Genomic DNA, 20,194 nt, shown 5'->3' with positions numbered 1-20,194 from the left:
CCTCCCTCTGCCGTCTGGGGGAGGCACCACCCCCCTTCCAGAACGTTCCGGCGGAGCCACCCACACCCCCTCGGCTGCCCCCGCCTCCCTGCCTCTCTCCCTCCCTCCCTCCCTCTCACACCAGTAGCTACGATAAAGCTCGTTTTCAAACGCAAAAAAAATGTATTTACGGAGAGCAGGAGCAATTGGTGTAGTAGATAGAAAGGCACCAGCGGGGTGACGGAGGGCACGGGGGCTCGCTAAGGCCCAGACCAACGGCAGCAACGGCCGCCCGTCACACGGGGAGGCGACCGGCCGCCCGGAGAAGGAGCGCAGGGAGCGCTTTAGCCGCTTCCAAAGCGGGATATTTGGGTGGGGGCTTTTTGTTTCTGTTCTTTACGGGGGAATTTATTTGGTTTTTGGGGTTGTTTTTTCGGGGGGTGTGTGGGCTGAGGGTTAAAGGGTTTAACCTGGGAGAATAAACAGCAGCATGCTCCATGATGTTGTCCCTGCCCCGGGCAGGGGTGTTAGAACTAGATGATCTTTAAGGTCCCTTCTAACCCAGACCATTCTATGATTCTGTTCTCCAGTGGTTGCCACTGCAGAAGAAGTCAAGATGGCTGCCTGCCTCTCCCCGCGTCTCGCACGCCATCAGTGGAAACACGTGAGAGCCTTTATGACTTTGCCTTCTCAAAACCAGTTGACAGGACTCTGCCTCCAGCACACACACAACTCTAGACTCGTCAGAAGCAACCTTAAAGTGGAGGTGTTACACCCAAAGGTAATAAAAGCCGTTTGCATTCGAAATAATTGGTATTAGCTGTATGGTTTCAATTGGTACGTATCAAAGACAACATCGTCAAACTTTTAAGTGCCACTGATTCATCTCAGAATAGAGAAGTACAAAACAGTCTGCCACAGAATGGTTTGCCCAATTCAGACACAATTTTAGGTATGAAAACATACCAACAAAGTTTGTCTAAAAATAAAATTAAAAAAGCCAGGATGAAATCTGTCCCTAGGAGCTTGATCTAAAAAACAAAACAATAAATTCCACAACAGAGTAAAAGAAAATAAAAGGCCCTGAGCCTTCTGTAGGCAACACACACACACACAGTCCAAATCACCCCCTTCCCCTCCGACTTAATCTCTTCTCCAAAGCATGAAACAGAACAAATTATTCACCTAAGGCAGCCATAAATTTGGTAGTTCCTAAGTTCTCCTTACATTGGTCTTTGAAGGCACAGAAATTGATGTTCATTTCTGAAGTAGAGAACTGCCTATCAACCCATTATCTTAACCAGTGTGTTTATTTCAAGGTATTTTACAATCAGAAGCCCATAACAACAAAGGGAGCAGGGAAGGCAGGAAAGGGAAGGGGGGAGAGGCGGGAGGAAGGCTGACACTAGTTCTGTCCACTTTTCTACTGTAGAAAAAGGGTGACAAAGCGTCTAAAATATCTAACTTCCAGACAGTAACAGTCTACGTTCCACTCCCTTTCAGTTAGAAAGGCAAAACACTCAGTTTGACTCCTTATCAACTTCAGAAGAAACGCCTTTTGTTCAATTAAGTTTACATGAAGAATTTTGTCATTTACTAAACAAACACTGAAAAGATCGCAGATCTTAACCTGCAAATCAAGATGATGCAGAAAAACCCCCCCAAACATTTGCCTTACTTGCAATTCCTTTGAAGATACTACATTATTGAGAAAAACACAGGAAATCTACAGCTAAAAATAAAGGTCCAATTTAACTGTTTAATAATAGTCACAACATGATTAAATATTTAAGATTTGAAACAGTTCTAAATGCTTGGTAACCATTTTTTTCTAGTACCTAAGGAACCAAACAACTCATCTGTTTGAAAGTGATTTGCATGCATTAAACAGCATTGCCTTAATTCAGCACTCCGTTCCAGTTTGTTTCGAATCCTGCCTGAAATTGTTTGCTCCCAAAATATCTACCAAAATAGAAGATGCAGCTGAGCAAACTGAGACAATTCTGAGTTTTAAGAGGCACATAAAAACTAATCAAGCCATGTTAGAATGGTTCCAAGCAAGTACGATTTAATAACGAAAAACTATTCAAATAGTTGGAGCACAAATGAAAATAAAGTAGAATCAAATACACCATTTGCAAAAAAATTAATTGAAAAAAAAAAAGTGTGTCTATACACTTCGTCAGAGTAAGCTATTATTGGGTATTTTTCTTTGAAAGTCGTGTATTTGAGACTGCTACCCTATAAGCAGTTTATTTATTTCTGGAAAGCCTATCCTTCAAGTTTCCCTATCAGCAGTACAAAACTAATTGTTCTAGAATGCAGCAGGTCTCAGAAGTGGAGAAAATGCTGACAAAAGAACACCGAGCAGAGTCTGACAATGCATCTCGCATTAAAAATGTATAGCAATCAATTCAGTTGAAGTTTGTTAATTCATTATGCACAACTATTTCTAATTCAAATCATGAATATCTAATTTATATATTTAATAAAAGCATAATTTATTTTTTAAGAGTCCACTGAAGTGCCTTGTTCTCATGCAGATGTTTTTTATTTTCTTTTTGACTACTAAAGAACAAAGTATTAACACTATGGGAGGGAAGAGAGAAGAGATCATGCTGTCAGCTACCGGTTCTACTGTGCAGCAAGCAGTACAGTGTACTTGGATTTCTGGAAACAGAGAGATGGTTCCTATGCAACACAGGTTTCAAAACCTACCAAACTTTATGCATTCCAACACCCGCTTCAGGAAAGAAAAAAGAAAACCAACTGAAAAAAACCCCAACCAACCAACCAACAACACCCAAACCACACCACCCACACAGCTCACTACAACAAAACGCTACAGCTCCCTGCTGGGCCAGTTATTTTGTACAGCACTTCCAAGAATGATACTGTTTTCAAAACAACCTGTTTAGAGATCAAAGTAAACCAAAACCAAGGGGAAGGGCAGACATGGAGACAAGAGCTTTCCTCTGAACTCTGGTGATCTCTTCTTGCCTTTTCTGTAAAATGGAAGTAAGCTTACTCAGCTCACAGAAAAAAACATAGTCAAAAAAAAAAAAGGCACAAAAAGGATTGTATGAAAGACATGGGGTGAACATACAATATTTTACCTAAGTGTTACGTATGTGAAGAATCACTCCTTACAGTGAATGTCAAAAAATACGCTATTTTTCCTTTTCATGTTCCCATTGAAGAGGGGGTTAGCAAAAAAACCCCCAAACCAACAGAACTAATAGCACTTGATGATTTTTATATACCTACTATTTTATATATTTTCATATGCTTTTTTTAAAAAAAGAGCCAAAAAAACCCCAAACAAAAAAAACAACCAACCAACAACAACAAAACCACCACAAGATGCGCATGGTAGAGTATGTTTTAGGCATAAAATTTCATCCCCTTCAGTGATTACAGAGTAGGAGTTCGGTGATCTCATTATAAAGAACAAATTGTTTCTGCTTGCTTTGAACAACATGAGTTACTAACGTCTGGAATTGATCAACAATAACCAACTAAAAACCACACACACACAAACCTCAGTAATCATTTATAAGGCTGGGGTCAGGATGACTTGACTCAGAGTATCTTGCAGAAAACCAGAAATATTATCGTTTGGGGGATGGGAAGAAGGAATTCTCACTACATTATTAATCTACATTCACGAGATGAGGTGAATGTATGGCAAAACTTCACATTTTATCAAGATAAATGCATTTAAGTAGGATTTGTTGTCCAAGTTTTCAGACATTTTAAAGTGCCCAAATGTTTTTGGGATCTTAACTATCTTACCCAATCAAGAAAAGCCACTATGAACTAAATTCTGCCTTAGATCAAATCTACTAAACAAAATTCTACCTACCTGCATTTCATTATCACTTGTGACTACACATTCGCATTATTCCTGTCATTGATCTTTTATCTTATATCAGGAAAATCCTGTGACCAATTACTTACAAATTTACAGTTAGCTGAAATCAGCTATCAACCTCAGCTTAAAATGCTGTATTTTACTAATTTTTTTTTAATTTCCTCTTCATATCAAATGCACACAGTAAACACAGAAAAACCACATCTCTTGAGAACCTGATGTGCACTATCTGCCCACAATACTTTGTTTCTTTATGAACAGTGTATTGCCATTAACTATATAAGATCATTTATGGGAACAGGTATTTGAGAACTTAATCACCAAGTGCTTTGTTACAGAGTATGCTAAAAGTACCAAATTAATGGGCAAAAAAATATTAAGGAATGACTAAACTTTTAGGCATTTAATACTGACTTTTACATCCTAAGCACTAAGTTCAACTTCAGACAGGAAAATACTGTAACCTACATCCTGATGAGTTATCCAGCTCTTCTGCTGCTCCTGATACATTTCTGGAGAACTTCAAAGAACTCTCTGATTACTCTCAAATTACCTCATATCCATGATCTTATGCAGACCTTAACTAGGTATTCAAGATAGACAGAAAACCTGCAAGTGAGTGAGTCGCAAGGAAAAATGTCATCTTTCTCCTCCTCCTTTTCTGTTTTCCTCCTCCCCAATGGAAAAAAGCTGAGCACTGCTTTTCTCCTACCTTCAGGTCCCTGGACACTGACACCTATCAAGTACCTTTTAATGAGTGTTGAGCATGACAGATAAGGAAGCCACCAACGAGTAACACACACAGGAAAAGACTAGGCCATGTGAAACCACCAACACTTTGAAACTCAGATTTCAATTAAGTTACATAAAAGAAATAAAAGAATATTTTACCTCGAAACTTTCATTTTATCATTTGTAGTAGTTCTGCAGAATTTATAGTAGTGTTATTCTTGAGTAGCAAATAACTGCTACCTGCAAAATAGCGAACATTTACATAATCATTGCTATTCCAAAGTATTTACATGAGTTTTGTAGTTCTTATCTACCATTGGAAAGAGTTACACATTGAAAATGTGATAATCAAATGTAAATCTAACCACTTGGTTACAAAAATTTAATGAAATTTATTAAGAGTTTATTTTATATTTTAGTTAAATCATGAGGCAAACTTTTGAGAAAAGACAGCATAAAGTGAGAGCTCTTCTGGCCTGATAAGGAAGTAAGCCAAAATGAAGGAATTCCATTAGCAAGACATATGGGTATGACCTTTGACCTCTCCTGTCACACCCAGTCTACCCTGTGACCGGGAATAGAAAGAGATCTATGAATTAATTCAGTAAGAGAGGGGAGGGTAAACCAAAAAACACCCACCAAAAAACCCCTCCTGTTGACAAAAAAGGACAATATTTTAATGTATTTTATACAGCTTAGAATTAGTTAATTTTGTGACAAGAAAGCACAATGTTTTAAGGTATTTTATACAGCTCAGAATTAGTTAATTTTGCCTAAACAAAATTTGAAATTGTTTCTCAGCAAAGCAGAGCTGGTGCTTACCTCTAAGGTCTGGAGCATGTGATGGCAACAGCTCTGCTCATTTGCATACAGCCCAGCTGAGCTGCTGCAATGAAGAGCACTTCGTCAGCCATTTTGGAACTCCACTGTCTCAGCTGCGCTGAAAACGTGATTTAAGATGGCTGCAGCGTGCACTCAAGACCAGCCACTCAGTGACAACTCAGCAGTGGATAAAAACATGTACACAGCAGAGCACCTCCCTCTTTGCCACCCTGCAACAAACTGCGCAGGCAGAGGGGGGCCGGAGGAATGGCTTCTTGGACAGGCAGGAAATGGTTAATGCACAGCTGCAACACTGCAGCTACTGCGAGCACCACTGGTAAAGAGAGAACTAAAATAAACCAAAAACCAGCGAGAGGCAGCCCTGCTAGGTCTGTGCTCCAGGATTTGTATCACATACTTCAAATCCCTGCCGACTCCAGGCAGTTCAGAATCCATGTCGCATATTAACAGCCACTGATACAGAGCCAGATCACCCATAGGACTGACAAACATTAGGGAATATTTTCAAGAGCAGCCTCATTTCAGTCTTAAAAAAAAAAAAAAGGAAAAAAGCTTAAGAAACCAATCTATACCTTGTCACAGCACCACCTATTTTGAAATATTGTGTAATATTAGTTGCACAATAAAACAGTTTTACTTGGGAGGAAAAAAGGAAGTTCACTTTGTAAGTAAGGAAGCTAGCAATAAAACCAAGAACACTCCAGAACTTCAGTGCTCGCAGAAGTCAAGCATCTAATTGTTTATAAATGATGCAGTATGTTGTGTAAGTTTTTCAAAAAAGAGACCTATGTAGAATCCCTTCAGCAATTTTGATGGGATGTTCTTGTAACGATACCGAGTAGTTTGTTCCTAAAGAACTGGTTTGGGAACCTACGGCGGAGACAGAGGGGTTGTCAATCAAGTACACAATTTTAACACAAGCAAAACTAAATCTAATACAGGTTGCTTTCTAATATCTGTTCATTAATGCCAATCACACCCTCTTGTTCAGGCAACGGTGGATCAGTTCCGGAGGGAGGTCTTCTGTATCTCCCTCACTTCATCATGTACACCTCTTCCACAAAATCCAAACGTGATTCTTTTAAAACAAACTAACCACAAGAGCACATGAGGCAATCCTGAAGGAAATTATTCCTAACCTTCTACCAAAAAACAGTCTTTGTGATCCAAAATTAGCCCAAGACAGTAAGCCCCGCCCCCCCCCAAAAGTGGGAGAACATGCCCTCCATCTACTTCTTTTATGAAAATGCCTAAACTTACATAACCGTGCACGTCTGTTGCCAGCTGTAGCTGGATATTTCAGGACTGATTAATCATGCCAGCAGTAGTTGTCTGATGCACTCATCAGCACCACAGTTAGTATTTCAAACTTTGAAAATGTTGAAATAGCCCATGTATCTAATACAGGGACAAAGGGAAAAGTATGATTTGCAACACAAGAAAAAACACATGCTACATACATGTGAACAGCCACATTGATATATTGTTTTTGATAATACTGTACAGATTCAGAGGACTAAATTAAAATATGCTTGAAGTTCAAATGCCCAAAAGACAAGTCTCTCAAAAACAAATTTGTGAAGACTGAAGAGCTTCATTACAGTTAAAGTTACCTGCTACTCTGAAGCTTTTCTTCACCAAGACCTATTACTAAATCAAAAAATTAAGTTTACAACAAATTCAAAAAATACATAACCAACCCCCATGTTGCTTACTCTGAACTTCATACATAGAACACCTTCAGTTTAGAGGGATTTACAATAACCTGTAACACTTCAGAATTCAAATTTAGTATTTCATTTATATGACAAATACACATACACTTTGATTTCCACAGTAGCAATGCTTTAAATAGAATAGAATTCTATGTTTAGGGCACCTACAAAATTCCTACATCAGAAAGTGAATTCTGACCTCCAGTCCTAGAACTTCAACAAAAACCTAGGGAGGTTCTAATCTGGAATCCGAGAGCTGCGCTTGTACAGCACTGCGTGCTCTAACATTCAGTCTTGGAGCTCGATATGTGGAAACTCAATGACTTAAATAGGTTTGAATAGGCTTAGCTACTTGGCAAAAAACCACTTCAGAGAACACTTTCACTGAGCCAGAGAAAACAGAACCCGTGTCACACTCCAGTTGCTGCAGTCAATCATCTTACCTTGTCAGAAAGCTTCATGAACAGAGGTACCAATATGTTAATACAGACACCTAGTTGCAAAAAGTCTAGCTGAATGGTCAGAAACTACATGCATTTACTCAAGAGTTCACTTCAGTATACTTTGGTTAACCTACACAGGTGTGTTAATATGTTAAAAAATAATAACCAAACTAGTTTTAAAATAAAACCTGACGTTTAATTAAACACAAAGTTAGAAGTAAAATAACTCATCTGAGAATGCTTTGGTCCAGGGAATATTAAAGTGAACCTACACTAGTGTGGAATTCCTACATTATCGTGAGACCGATTTCTTATTGTTACTTAGGGTGGCATCTATGCATGTTCTCTAAAAATCAAAAATAAGTAAGAAAATTGGGCACAGATTCAGAATGGGATTTAAATTTAACCCGTTATATTTAGATTTCCCTTAAATACATAATAAAAACTCCAAACAACCTTAACTCTGCCCTCTTTTGATGACGTGCTAACAGACTGCAGTATCGTCTCAGCGAGTTCAATTATTCAGTCGTAAGTCAAAATTTAAAACAGAACTTCTATTTTCCAACCTTCTCATGAACATCAAACAAGAAGCTCAAGAGAATGGTACCCTCTCATTTCTCTAATTGTCGCCCTGTATAAAGTACCACCCCACACAAACCTCTTTTAAATATCATTATATAGAGTCAGACTTTATACTAGGGCTCCTACCTTGAAGAACCAAGGAGAGGCAGAAAATTCTGGACTTTTACATAGCATTTTATGTCATTTTACATTACGAGGGCAGTAAAAAAGCAGCCAAAGCATAAATCATTTACTTTGCTCAAATTATATGCTTACAAATCAGCCTGCTACACATCATCCACATTTCCTTGTGTACAAACCATATCTCATCCACTTTTCCCATTTACCCTCTTTTTTTGTTGTTCTTTTTTGTATGTTAGTTAACATTAAACGGCCAAAACAGTTCTTACACTGATAAAATCAATGAGAGACTACTACTGTTTGTATGCACGCGAACTGAAGTCTCAATAGACCATCTACTGAAACCCTCCTTTATTTCTGTATTTACACAGGCTAGTAGGCTGACTTCAAGAAACATCTCCGCTCTCGCTTAGGACTGCAAGAACTTTGCAGATAAAAAACTACGTAAGCTACTGGGGAAAAGAAAAGAGTCCATGATGATCATGAGACAGAGAACACTAGAGTCCAGAGTGTCACAGTCTGCACTGCAGTTAATGTCTTGCCATAATTCCAAGCCACTTGACGGTAAGACCAATGAAGGAAATTTTCAGTGTAGCGACTGAAGTCAGCAAGCATGTATGTTTATGCACTAGTCTGCTAATAAACACATTTTGAAAGACTTAAAGAAAATTAGAATGCATCATCTTTTTAAAATGCCCTTCTGGAAACTGCAGGAAGTTGGAGGCAAAGGCAGAAGAAACTTTCTTTCACATGAGGTGGTTGTTTTGGGTTGTTTTTGGGTTTTTTTTGTTTTTTGTTGTTGTTGGTTTTTTGGGTTTTTTTACTATAACATTTCTTTACACTATTGTGAAATGGAGGATAATGCTTAGGACAGCACAAAACGACCCAGCAAATACACAGGTGATTTTAACAGCTAGCTGACAAATCCACAGTCATATCATTCATAAACCCTATGCTTTTAGTTCGTGAATTTACTTAAGAGCATTTTCAGAAATTGGATTCAGAAGAGAAAAACATTTTTCCTGGATTAAAAATATGCAAGTTACACACAGCTAACAAACTCTATTAGTTTACCTACATATCTTAGAAAATAAATTTAAAAAAAAATACTTTGCAAACAGCCATCTAGTTCACTAAGATCTTACATGATTTGATGTTTGTTCCTGGAAGACATAAGAGTAACTCACGAGTATAGTTTTTAGTAATTTATAACATGCACCATTCAAAACGTCTTAAACATCTTCAAGGGCATCACTTTTGTGTTTGGTTTTAGTTTTGTTTTTTATTTAAAGTTACTCATAAATCCCAAAGGAACATAAAGGGCATTTATACAATATACATACATAATATACATAGTATTATGAATTCCTCCACAGTGATATGATGGAAGCTGACATACAGCTGAGCATCAGGCATTTATTCATACCATATAGTTACTATTATGCCTTCAGCTACACCACCAAGGAATTATTACTAAAAAAAAAAGGGGGGGGAGCAGGAGGAATGGGGAGGGGGGAACAGACTTGTTGTTAAATACGCTGGCGATTTTACAAAGTATACGCCAGTGGTACTGAACAAGATAATGAATGAGCAATGAAACTAATGAAACCACATTTCCTGCAGATTTATAAACATTGTCTTTCTACTTTTTATCGGAGTAACCGGAGGTTATCATTGGTGCCTTACCACACTGGGCAAGCAAGCGCACGTACACTTCTAGTCCTAAGCTGCCTGTTGATGCGACAGCCTCCATACTGCTTTGACAGACAATACCTATGTCCTGACTGATGGCAAGCTACCCCCCCGAAACCCATGTGTAACTGCCAAGTTCCCTCACTGGGGACAATGGTAGCCGCTCCTCATCCCAGCTGCTTGTTTTCACAAAATTTGCAGGAATTAATTATCTTTAATACTTGCTACTTTGTCAAATTTACTGACAAATGAGTCTTTCAAGAATTACTAAGGACAGAACAACTGACAAACAATGATCATATAAAATTGGACTACTATACTAGAATCGAGTAGATTTCTGTTAAAACTTGCAGGGCTGTGGCACAGTTAAACATTTTTGTTACCTACCTGTTTTGCAATTTTCTGCTTCAGCAAAAAAAGATAATTTATATTTGTTAAACACATTTGTCTTATTAGTGGAATTCCTAAGTGTCATTTAATAACCTTATTCATGCATTTTTTTAAGTTTCATGCGGGCATTTCTTCTTCACTAATAGCATTACGTTTTTTGTTTAATATTGTCTAACATGATCTCAAATAAAAACATAGAACACAAAGCCACATAAATTCAAGTATAGCTGAATTTCCGCTCTCAACTTTGCAATGTTTTTTTGCGTCTATATATGCACACAAATAGTCAAGACAGAACAGAGAGAAGAACTAGAATATTAATTGAAACCACAATATGCAAGTAAAATTGCCTGTGAACTCAAGGATTTTCTGATCCCCATTGCTACAGAGATAGGAAGAAAAAAAAGTAACAAAAAACTCACAGAAACAAAAAACCTAAGATACCTAAATCCACTACAAACAATACACAAAATCTCTTCAGGCAAATGAAAATTAAGATCTCAAAACATCCTGCAAAATTTTGCTTTCAAAAAGATAACCAGAATTCAAGAGTCTGACAAAATCTATGCGCCAGATCCTCCTGACTGAAAATCTCAAAGCTACAAGACTGTACAACTACCTTCTTTGGAATCAGCCACCAGGCTTTATTATCCAAAACAAGACTGACCTACAGGAATTTTAAATATGAAGTATTACCCAATTCACATCTAAACTTTATTCAAAGATTAAGACATTCTGTAACTCTCCAGCTTATCAGGAACAGCTGGTTACAGAGATCACTTTAGCGATCAACCTAACTTTCTCTCTACTTCTTAATGAGCTGTCAAAAGAAAAAAAATCAAGTTTAATTTGCTTGTTTTGTTGTTTTGGTTGTTTTTGTTTGGTTGAATTGTTTTTCTAAAGAAAGAAAGGAAAAAAAATCCACACAACCACCTTATCTTTCTCTCCATGCTGTATTTGGATAAATCACTGCTGCTTGATGAGCACTGTTTCTTAGAGCATGATGGAAACAGGAGAGTGTTTTTTCATGCAGTGCAGCATATAGTGCAATGAGTATAACTGAAGTAGCAGAGTTACGAATATACATCATGAAAGCATCATTTGTGTTGACCAGTTTATGACTTCCCAATTGCATTGTGCGCGTACATAAATCTCTCAAAGTAATGTCACATACTAAACAGAAGTAATGAGTCCAGCCACAGATTTAACTGAAAAACATTGACAATCTTAGATTTCACTGCATTTAAGATATTATATAAAAATATATTTGGGACAAAAAAGAAAACAAACAAACAAAAACCCCACATTCACGTATGATCAGTTCTGTAACTGCAACTTATTTTACTCATCTAATAGCCCTTACGAAAACTGTGATATACATCAGTGTCACTGCAGTAATTTCCAAAATAAACTCATAACATAAACCTATAACTAGCAGACAATATTGAAAAACACTAGGTGGGGAGCAAATAGAAAAAAATGCATTAAACTTGCAAACTGTTTAAGTAAGAGCAACATACTAGTAAAGTATGTTTTGGCCTTATTATCTAAATTCCATGAATAACCTTGAGATTTTTAGCCTAAATACACTTCCTGACAATAAGCCCAAATAAGCCTAATTAATAATTATACTATTAAAAAAAAACCTAGATGGGGAGAAATTAAACTGTTTTCCTGTTTTGGAAGGAAAATAGAATATCTGGTTTAGCCAGTTACTTTTGCACTGTGGAAGTGATTTTTTTTCTGCTACAGACGATACCTTCTCCCAAAAATCACAATCAAACACAATGAAAACAAGTATTCAGTTACTAATTAGCAATCAGTTATTAAAATAGGATTTTAAAAATTGTTCAACATGTAAACTATTTCTGATTGCAACAAATTCTGTAAAATCAGCATTTAAAAAGAAACTGGTTTTATTCATAGGTTTTTCCGTCTCTTGGTTAGCGAGACCACCTCCCATGCTGGGGGAAAGCATATGTCTGTATTAGACCACATTTCCTGTCTTTATGCCCCAAATTCTGGAAGCATTACTAAAGGAGCCTTTACAGGAAAACTAACTACTACAGCTAATGTTGAGCTTCTAAATATGTGAAATGGGCATAACAATACAAGCACAAGCAGGAGCTATCAGCAAACACGGCAGAGTACAGCACGCATGCGTATCTATTCAGATTAGCATTTTACTGAAAACAGACTTCATAATGGATAGGAAATGAGAATTAAGAGGTCCCTCAATAAGAGCATCAAAATGACTGTTTCAATTGATGTATATAATTACTGTATCCTTCTATGAATCAGATCTTTTAAGTGTGGTCAGTTTCAAGTCCACACAAAAATCAAGATAGTCTTGTTAAATTAATTCATACAGCAAAATACAACACTGTTCCACACTATCACAGGAAGCATCAGTTCAGCACCCCTACGGTTGGTAGCAAAGTTGGAGCTGATAACAAGCCTTTTACTCCAAGCAACGTAAAAAGTCTACTAAACTAAGACATAAAGATAAGAACACGAAGATCTCTTGAGAGTCTTTGGAAAAGAACACACAATGGGCAGTTGTAAACAATGACAAAACAAGCTTTTCTGTATTTTAATTATTTGGCATTTATCAAAAAATGTATTGCTATCCAAAATTATTAATACAATTTCTTTCTGAATTTTACATACTTAAGAACTTGGTTTCATACTTCTGGAGAATATAAAATAATTACATAATTGCCAAAACTGAGGAATAAGTAGTAATTTTAGTTGTCACAATTCATGAATTGCACAAGTCCTTACGCAATCACTAGTGAATTCATTTTATGATTGGCCTGACAACTACCATTGGCCCCATTTTGCAGATCTGAAAACTGAGAAACTACCTACCCCAGATGACATATCGAATAGTAGGGTTTTTTGTGTTTTTTTTTCCCCTCCAAAGAATTCTTAATATTCAAGTTATTACTCTCCTTTGTACCTTCCTGAAGGACTACACAAAACAGTACCCAGTTAGAAAAACATACTTATTTCTTACATTAATACCCATTGTTTGTGTACAGAGTTCATATTTAACTTATTAATTTCAGATTTAAGCAGAAGCTAAGTACATTCTCTATGTTTGTATTTTTTAAAATCTAAAAGTAAATATTAATAATTATTAACTAGAATAATGGCCCAAAATACAGTTTAACGTGCAAGAGAGAGCCAAATAGCATACTTGTAGACTATCCTGATCTTGCACATGTAAATTCCAATAAATAATTCATAAAAATATCATATTTGGCTGTATAATCAGGGATATTGACCAAACGTATTTAACGTACTCTTACTTCTGCCAGTTTGACAGCATGTTAAATAAGCTTTCTAGATGTGCAAGTGTTGTTTTCCTGCGATTGCATGCAGGCTGCAATTTTAAGCTCATTGACTGTTGCCAAGAATGATTGAACTGTTCACCTCTTTATTTTAAAAGAGTACTTTTCCATCAGCAATTCCATCTGATTTTTCCATCCAAGTCTATCTGTGTTAAGGGTCACACCAACATTACATTATGTAGATTTATTTCAAAATTACTATTATGCAACAAAATATTCTAATGTAGGCATTTCCACTAGATATCTATCAAAGATTAGATCTAATAAGGATATATATACCTCTTAAAAGAAAAAACTGCTTGAGGACCTCTAACAGGCCCCAGTGTCATATCAGAATTAGAATCTGAAATGCTTAACTACACTTTCACTATTTTAAACACTTAAGCTCAAAGAAAATTATGTGTTCAAATGTATCTTCTTTACAGGAATATACTTCTTAAAACTTAATTTTTGCCCTTTTGTTTGACATGGGCCTCCACTACAACCTGGAGTAGCCACTCCGGCCTTGTTTACTGACGACATCACGTAAATAATGCACAACTAGGCCTTTCCCCCCCAAAAAAACACCCTCGCTTCTAGTAAATTAACATGCCCATATGCTTCAAAAACTTTAATCTGAACTTCATCAGTGTGCTATTGAGGGCAATAATAAGAAAAACGGTTTTCTCGTTGCTTCTACAGCCCATCCACCGTGACACATGACATCCACACCCGCCGCGTTTGCTGGTTGCATGCAGCACCGCCCAGGTCACGCCACCTCCAATTCGGACAAAGAGTAAGGAAAAGCCACTTTCGAGGCACTGAGCGGCCGGACGCGCCCCTGTCCCACCCAAACACCCTCCCGGTGCGGCGCAGGAGGCGCCTCCACCTCACCTCACCTCACAATGCGTAAGACAGAACCCAATCTGACAACCGCCTGGCGTTGCCCAGCTCCCTGCGCCTTCAGGTCATCCCAGGGGTCCCCAGCTGGGCCCAGCCCCACGCCAAACCCACCTTGTACCCCGCCGCGGGAAGGTCCCTCCACCGGCGGGGTCGGAGGCCGGCGCCGACCCCTGGTCCCACCTGCTGCCACCTCCGGGCGCAAAACCCCAGCGCGCATGCGCGGCGCCGCCACCGCCTGCACTGGAGCCGCGTCACGTGCTCCCATGCAGCGCGCGCCTCGCTGCGCCGCTCTGGCTGGCGGGGTGGGTGCGCGCGGCGGAGCGTGTGCAAAAGCTGCAGCCCCGGAGCATGCGCGCTGCCGCTGCCGCCGCGCGGGGCAGCGTTCCGCGGAGAGCGCTGCCGCTGCCCGGCCGTGCGCACCCCGGTGGGCCGGGAGGGAAGGAGGGAGATGCGGTACCTGCGCACCGGCGTTCTACGGCGGCTCCTGCCTCAGTGCTCGGCGGCCGCCGCCGCTGCTCCCGCTGTCCCGCGGCTGCCGCTGCCGCCGCCGCAGATTCAAAATCGGAACCCGCTCCAGGCACCAACGCCGCCTCCCGCCGTCGCACGCGTCGGGCCGTTATGCAAATAAGCCCCGTGTCCCCTCCCCTCTCCCGGCTGGCCCCGCCCCCTCCGTGGGCACAGGGGCCGGCAATGGGGGCTGCTTCGGGGCCGGCCAATCCCAGGGCCGGCCATCTTGGCAGCATGCAAATGAGCCGCCGCGGTATTTAAATGCCAGCAGGTGGCCCCGCCCCTTGTCGGGCGGTGGCGGACGCTTATTGGTCATAACGCGCCGGGCCGGCGGGGCGCGCTGCCGCCGGCGCTGCCAGGGGGCGCTGTGGTGGGGCCGGGGGCAAGGCGGGGGCTGCCCTTCCTTCCCTGCCTGCCTCCCTCAGCTTCCCGCCACGGCCATCTGAGGATGGGCTGCCCGGCCCCGCAGCCTCGCCGACGCCTTCGCCAGCCGCCCGAGGTCCGCTTTTGCTCCAAAAACAACCCGCGTTTATCCAGCTTCCTGCACGGCTCGCCGCGGCTGCCTTACCACCCCTCTCCTACGGGTTTTGGGCTGCATGTGGGGTAACTGACAAGTTTTTCGACGATAGGCCGCGCCTGGCCAAAACACAGAGGTTTGGGGGCTTTTTTAATAACCAGGTTTCGGTTTCAAGAGTGCCAAGGAAACCAAACAGTATGTTTGGTTGTGTTTTAAGCGTATTTAAGGTGCGCACGCGGCTTATCCTGGGTGAGCTGCAGGTCAAAACCACGTTTTGTGCGGTGGCTGTTTCCCACCCGCCCTCCAGTTCCGCCTCAGGGAGGGGGAGAAAACCGTGGAACTGGCTTTAATCTGAGCCAGAACTTGGTGCCCTTTGTACCGTGGCCAAAGGCTGGAATGACCATTGCCAACAGCTGGTTCTGTCCCACGTGGCACAGGTCAGGTCTAGCGGAGACCGGCGTCTGTGTCTGCAGGTACACAAGAGGTACAGGAAGGACACGTATAGAGTTTCTGGCCGAAATGCTGATATACCACCTAGTGCTGACGTTCAAGTACCAGACGCCTACTAACTCTGTACTGGAGACTCCCGTTCCCTCCTTGTTAAGGCCAATAAAGTTCACATTCTTCCTACTGAAGGCGTGAAAAACGTCATCCTGATTTATCTACTTCAAGAGTACGCTAAATATGAGTTAAGTTTTTTGTCAGCTGCATACAGGGCAGACGCTCTGTTCCTGTATGTCGTGAATCAGTACCTATGATACAGCTGTTGTAAGAGTCCTCTCAGATGGGCTTTGGCGGATTGAGGGGCAGTGTTTTACGATGCTGCCGTTCCCAGTGGTTTGCTTGACCTCCCTGATATGTGCTTCCGTTGCGCAGCCGAGATGGAAGAAGATGTTTATATGTGCCCATAAATTTGTGCAAACACATCTGCAACAGTGCCTTAAGCAGCTGTACTAGCCTGGGAACTCAAACTGCTGAAATGTGAGCATACACCTTGCTCTGCCATCTTTGCTACAAGCATGACAATTTCTAAGAGAAAGCATGGCAGACACCTGCAACAGTAATTTCTTAAACTGCCATAGCTAGCTTTATCGAGCTGTAGAACAATACTGGAATGTTTTGTCTTGGAAAAAGGGAGACTTGAATTTTAGTTGAGTCTTCTGTGCTTTTACGTACAGAGGACAAGGCATTTCATAAGGAAAAGGCTACAGCTATCCAGAAGTGGGCAGCTCCTAGCCATGCCTATTGTTTAACTTGAAATTTCACTGCTGGTGAGTCCTTTTGCAGGGTTATGCATATACATCCTTTGAGACTCAATCAGGAGTAAATGCTTTGTGGATAAGAGATGCATGTTTTCAGAAGACTGGGTATTAGTACAGCCACCTCTTTGAATAACAATTGGTGTTATTCCAAACTTAATTTAGTATGGAAGCCATTACAGCAACATAGTATTTTGTCCACTGCCGTGCATTTTGTGCACCTAAAAGGAGAATGAAGAAGGTTTTGTCACTCTCAAAAATATACATTTGTCAAGTCTGCATTTAGGTTTGAATTTACTGCTATTAGCTTGATTTTTTTTCCTCACAAATAAAGAGAAAATACAGAAATGCACCAAGAAACAAATTATTACAAAAATCTTTCTGGAGCTCTGAGTAAAAGATAGTAATGAAAATTTGAGTGCTTCAATAAAATCCTATTTGTCAGGCCTAATACCTGTCTCTATTTGGTGATAGAACGCAGTTTAATCAGCAACTGAGGGGACCCATTGACTACTACTAGAAGACGGGGGATGCTGTTGATTGTGACTATCCGCAGATAATCTAGATTGCTGACAATCTCTGAAGTGTTTATAAGTCTACTTATAAACATGCTACTGTTCTTTCAAACACTGAAGAATCCAGCTGTCCAGAGTTTATACGTTGTTCACGAGGACAAAAACTGAGAAATCTCTGGAAGTAGTTCAGAGACCCAGTTCTGTAATGAAACAGAAACATGAAAGTTGCCGTTGAAGTCTCACACTTGAATAGCATGGGAAAGTTTCTGCAAGGTCCAGTAGACCAATGGCTATTTCTTAAGAATTACTCATAAATATTTCAAATGCTATTTAGGAAGGTGTTTTTTGTGGGGGTTTTTGTTGTGTTTTTTTTTTTTTTTAAAAATATTAATAAATAAAGCACATATTTGAAAGGTGTCAGGAAACAAATGCATTCAAAGTTTTACATAGAATTGCTTATTCTATTTAACTTGGTATATGAATTCTTTTTGCAAAGACAGAATGTGATCCCATTCTTCACCAAAGCTTTACAACAATGACAGAAGTGGAATATAATAACTTTCTTTGCTACAAAACAAACTATTAAAAAGCAAACAAAGAAATAAAACCAGTTAATTTTGTTTCAAAACTACTTGTTGATCACCAAAGACAATAAAGATTAACAGAAAATCAGCATCAAAATAATTTTTAAATGGAAATTTTATTTTCATTCTTGTTTTACGTAGCACAAATTATGTTAATATGTTCATCATGGTATCACAGCCATTTTCTATCATACAAATACCTATCAGATGATTTATTATTATTGTTGCTTAAAAATGGGTTTATAGAAAAACTAAAGAATACACCCCATAATATTTTTGTAATGCCAGCATTCTTTTTTCAACTTCTTTCTCGGGCACTATCCCCATTCAGCCTTAAAAGCAAAAAAAAAAACCAACCTGCATTTTATTTACTTTATTCGTGTACTCCACAGTTGTGTTAGTTCACTCCAAAGTTCTATTAATGTAGCTGTTACAGCAAGTAAATGCCCTGCTGCAGCATTTTAGATACCAGTATAAACAGTAGACTAAAATGCTAAAATTTGAAGAGCAATGACCATATTTGAATTATCAGGTTGGAAATTTGAGGAAGTGAAAGTCCGGATTTCTGTCAACTGCTTGTGCCAAAGTCAGTCTGGTCATAAATTTGAAAAAGCAATGGTATCAGTTTATATTGCTCAGACTCTTTGCAAGAAGAAAGTTAAAACAAAAAATTGTTAAGAAAATATGACTGCAGCAGCTTTTCTTTATTTGTAAAATTTATTTTTTTTTGCTGTGAAAGTGATGTCTAAAGCGAATGCTACACTGGAATTAAATTCACAAGATACCGAAGTTGTAACACCACAGAAAAGCAGATTTCCACGTAGTTCACTTTCTTGTCTGAGGCCTCTGCTAATGTGTTCAGGCATTGTAATGACAGACACAGAAAAAAACCAATAGATTCCAATGCGCTTTACGGAAATTTAAAAAAAAAAAAAAAAATATATTTTATGTGCAACAGAGAATTTCTTCCTGATGTTATGAAATTAAGGTTTGAGGTATACATATAACATTTCATTTTCTTATTTCCAGGTAACTGTCATAGGACAGCTCCCAGCCTACTAATGACATGTCACTAGTAACCTGATCACATGATCCTTCTTTCTGTGTGTCAAACTATTTTAGAAAAACGAGACTTAACACCTTGAATATTTCCCAAATATGAACTCTCTCCATATGATTTAGTAATTGCTAATGGAGACATTGCAGAGTTACAAATGAGAATCATAAAAGGAAAAAAGGAAAGTGAATGATAAAAGGAAAAAAAGAAAGTACACTAAAAAGGTATAGTTCTCAGTATGAAAATGAACTTTTTATATACAGAAAACTACTGACTTTTAAAGAAATCAAAATAGGATCATAAGAAATGGTTAGCAATAAGGTGAAAAAGTAATTTTATTTGTACATTTTATTTTTAAATCATTGCTGGAAAACATGTAAACCATCCCTGGAGGTGTTTAAAAAAAGGGTAGATGGGGCACTTAGGGACATGGTTTAGAAGTGGCTTTTGTCAGGGTAGGTTAAAGGTTGGACTTGATGATCTTAAAGGTCCCTTCCACCCTCAGCAATTCTATGATTCTATGTATTTACAAGAGGTCATCTTACTAAATGGATATCACTTTTGAGCCAATAAGATTTATGTTAATTTTTCTTTGTAATTGACTAGATTAATAAGTATTTCTTGCCTAGCTTACTATGCAAAATGCAAAAAAATGCAAGCCTAATAGGATGGAATGATTATAACTTCTCTGATTATAAACAGTTCCTACGCAGGGTAAAAGAAATACCATAATACGAGAAAGGAATTTCACTAACAGAAATATTTCTGGCAAGAAAAAAATATATGCCTATTTGACAACATAATCTGTGATTTAATGATTCATTTGGGACTTCCAGAATTTCACTAGGAAGGCTTAAAATGTCACTCAAAAGGAATTGTATGATACCTTTCTGGTGAAGAAAAACAGATAAGATTTTTTAAATTCCTTTTTCATATTGGGGCACTTTTTTTTGAAATACAGAAACTTAAGGCACAGCCAGCAGGAAGCAATCCATGAAAATATGTTAAGACATTCCCTAAACTTTTTAAAACTATAAACAACGTACAAAGAGCACAAACCAAAACACTTGAGGAAATTTTACTATGATGAATTAAAACTACTTAAGGCATTTTCACTTAAGTTACTTTTTACTGTAGATTAAGTACC

General features: G+C 39.0%; 1 protein-coding gene and 1 long non-coding RNA gene across 13 annotated transcripts in view; one reads left to right on the top strand and one right to left on the bottom strand.

Moving 5' to 3' along the window:
- ATF7IP (activating transcription factor 7 interacting protein) overlaps nucleotides 1-16,045 on the bottom strand; it is a 102,341-nt gene extending 86,296 nt beyond the window's left edge. For 3 of the 9 annotated variants that reach the window (XM_074577087.1, XM_074577107.1, XM_074577127.1), the window contains exon 1: nucleotides 14,720-15,046. The gene's annotated coding sequence lies outside the window, so the exon portion shown is untranslated. The other 6 variants (XM_074577079.1, XM_074577096.1, XM_074577172.1 and 3 more) reach the window with 5 other exon arrangements.
- LOC141739602 (uncharacterized) lies at nucleotides 103-14,702 on the top strand. Of its 4 annotated transcripts, none has more exons than XR_012585755.1 (4): nucleotides 103-351; nucleotides 570-760; nucleotides 8,660-8,852; nucleotides 14,408-14,702. It is a non-coding gene; the product is annotated as an uncharacterized LOC141739602 (long non-coding RNA). The 4 variants fall into 4 exon arrangements; XR_012585754.1 differs by lacking the exon at nucleotides 14,408-14,702 and adding an exon at nucleotides 9,912-11,287; XR_012585752.1 differs by lacking the exon at nucleotides 14,408-14,702 and adding an exon at nucleotides 2,554-2,683 and having other exon boundaries at nucleotides 8,660-11,287.
- Nucleotides 16,046-20,194: the final 4,149 nt, after the last annotated feature.

This window comes from Larus michahellis, chromosome 1, assembly GCF_964199755.1.
Source record: "Larus michahellis chromosome 1, bLarMic1.1, whole genome shotgun sequence".
Lineage (NCBI taxonomy): Eukaryota > Metazoa > Chordata > Aves > Charadriiformes > Laridae > Larus > Larus michahellis.
The sequence above is the reverse complement of the archived record's forward strand: the minus strand, read 5'-3'. Positions and strand labels throughout refer to the sequence as shown.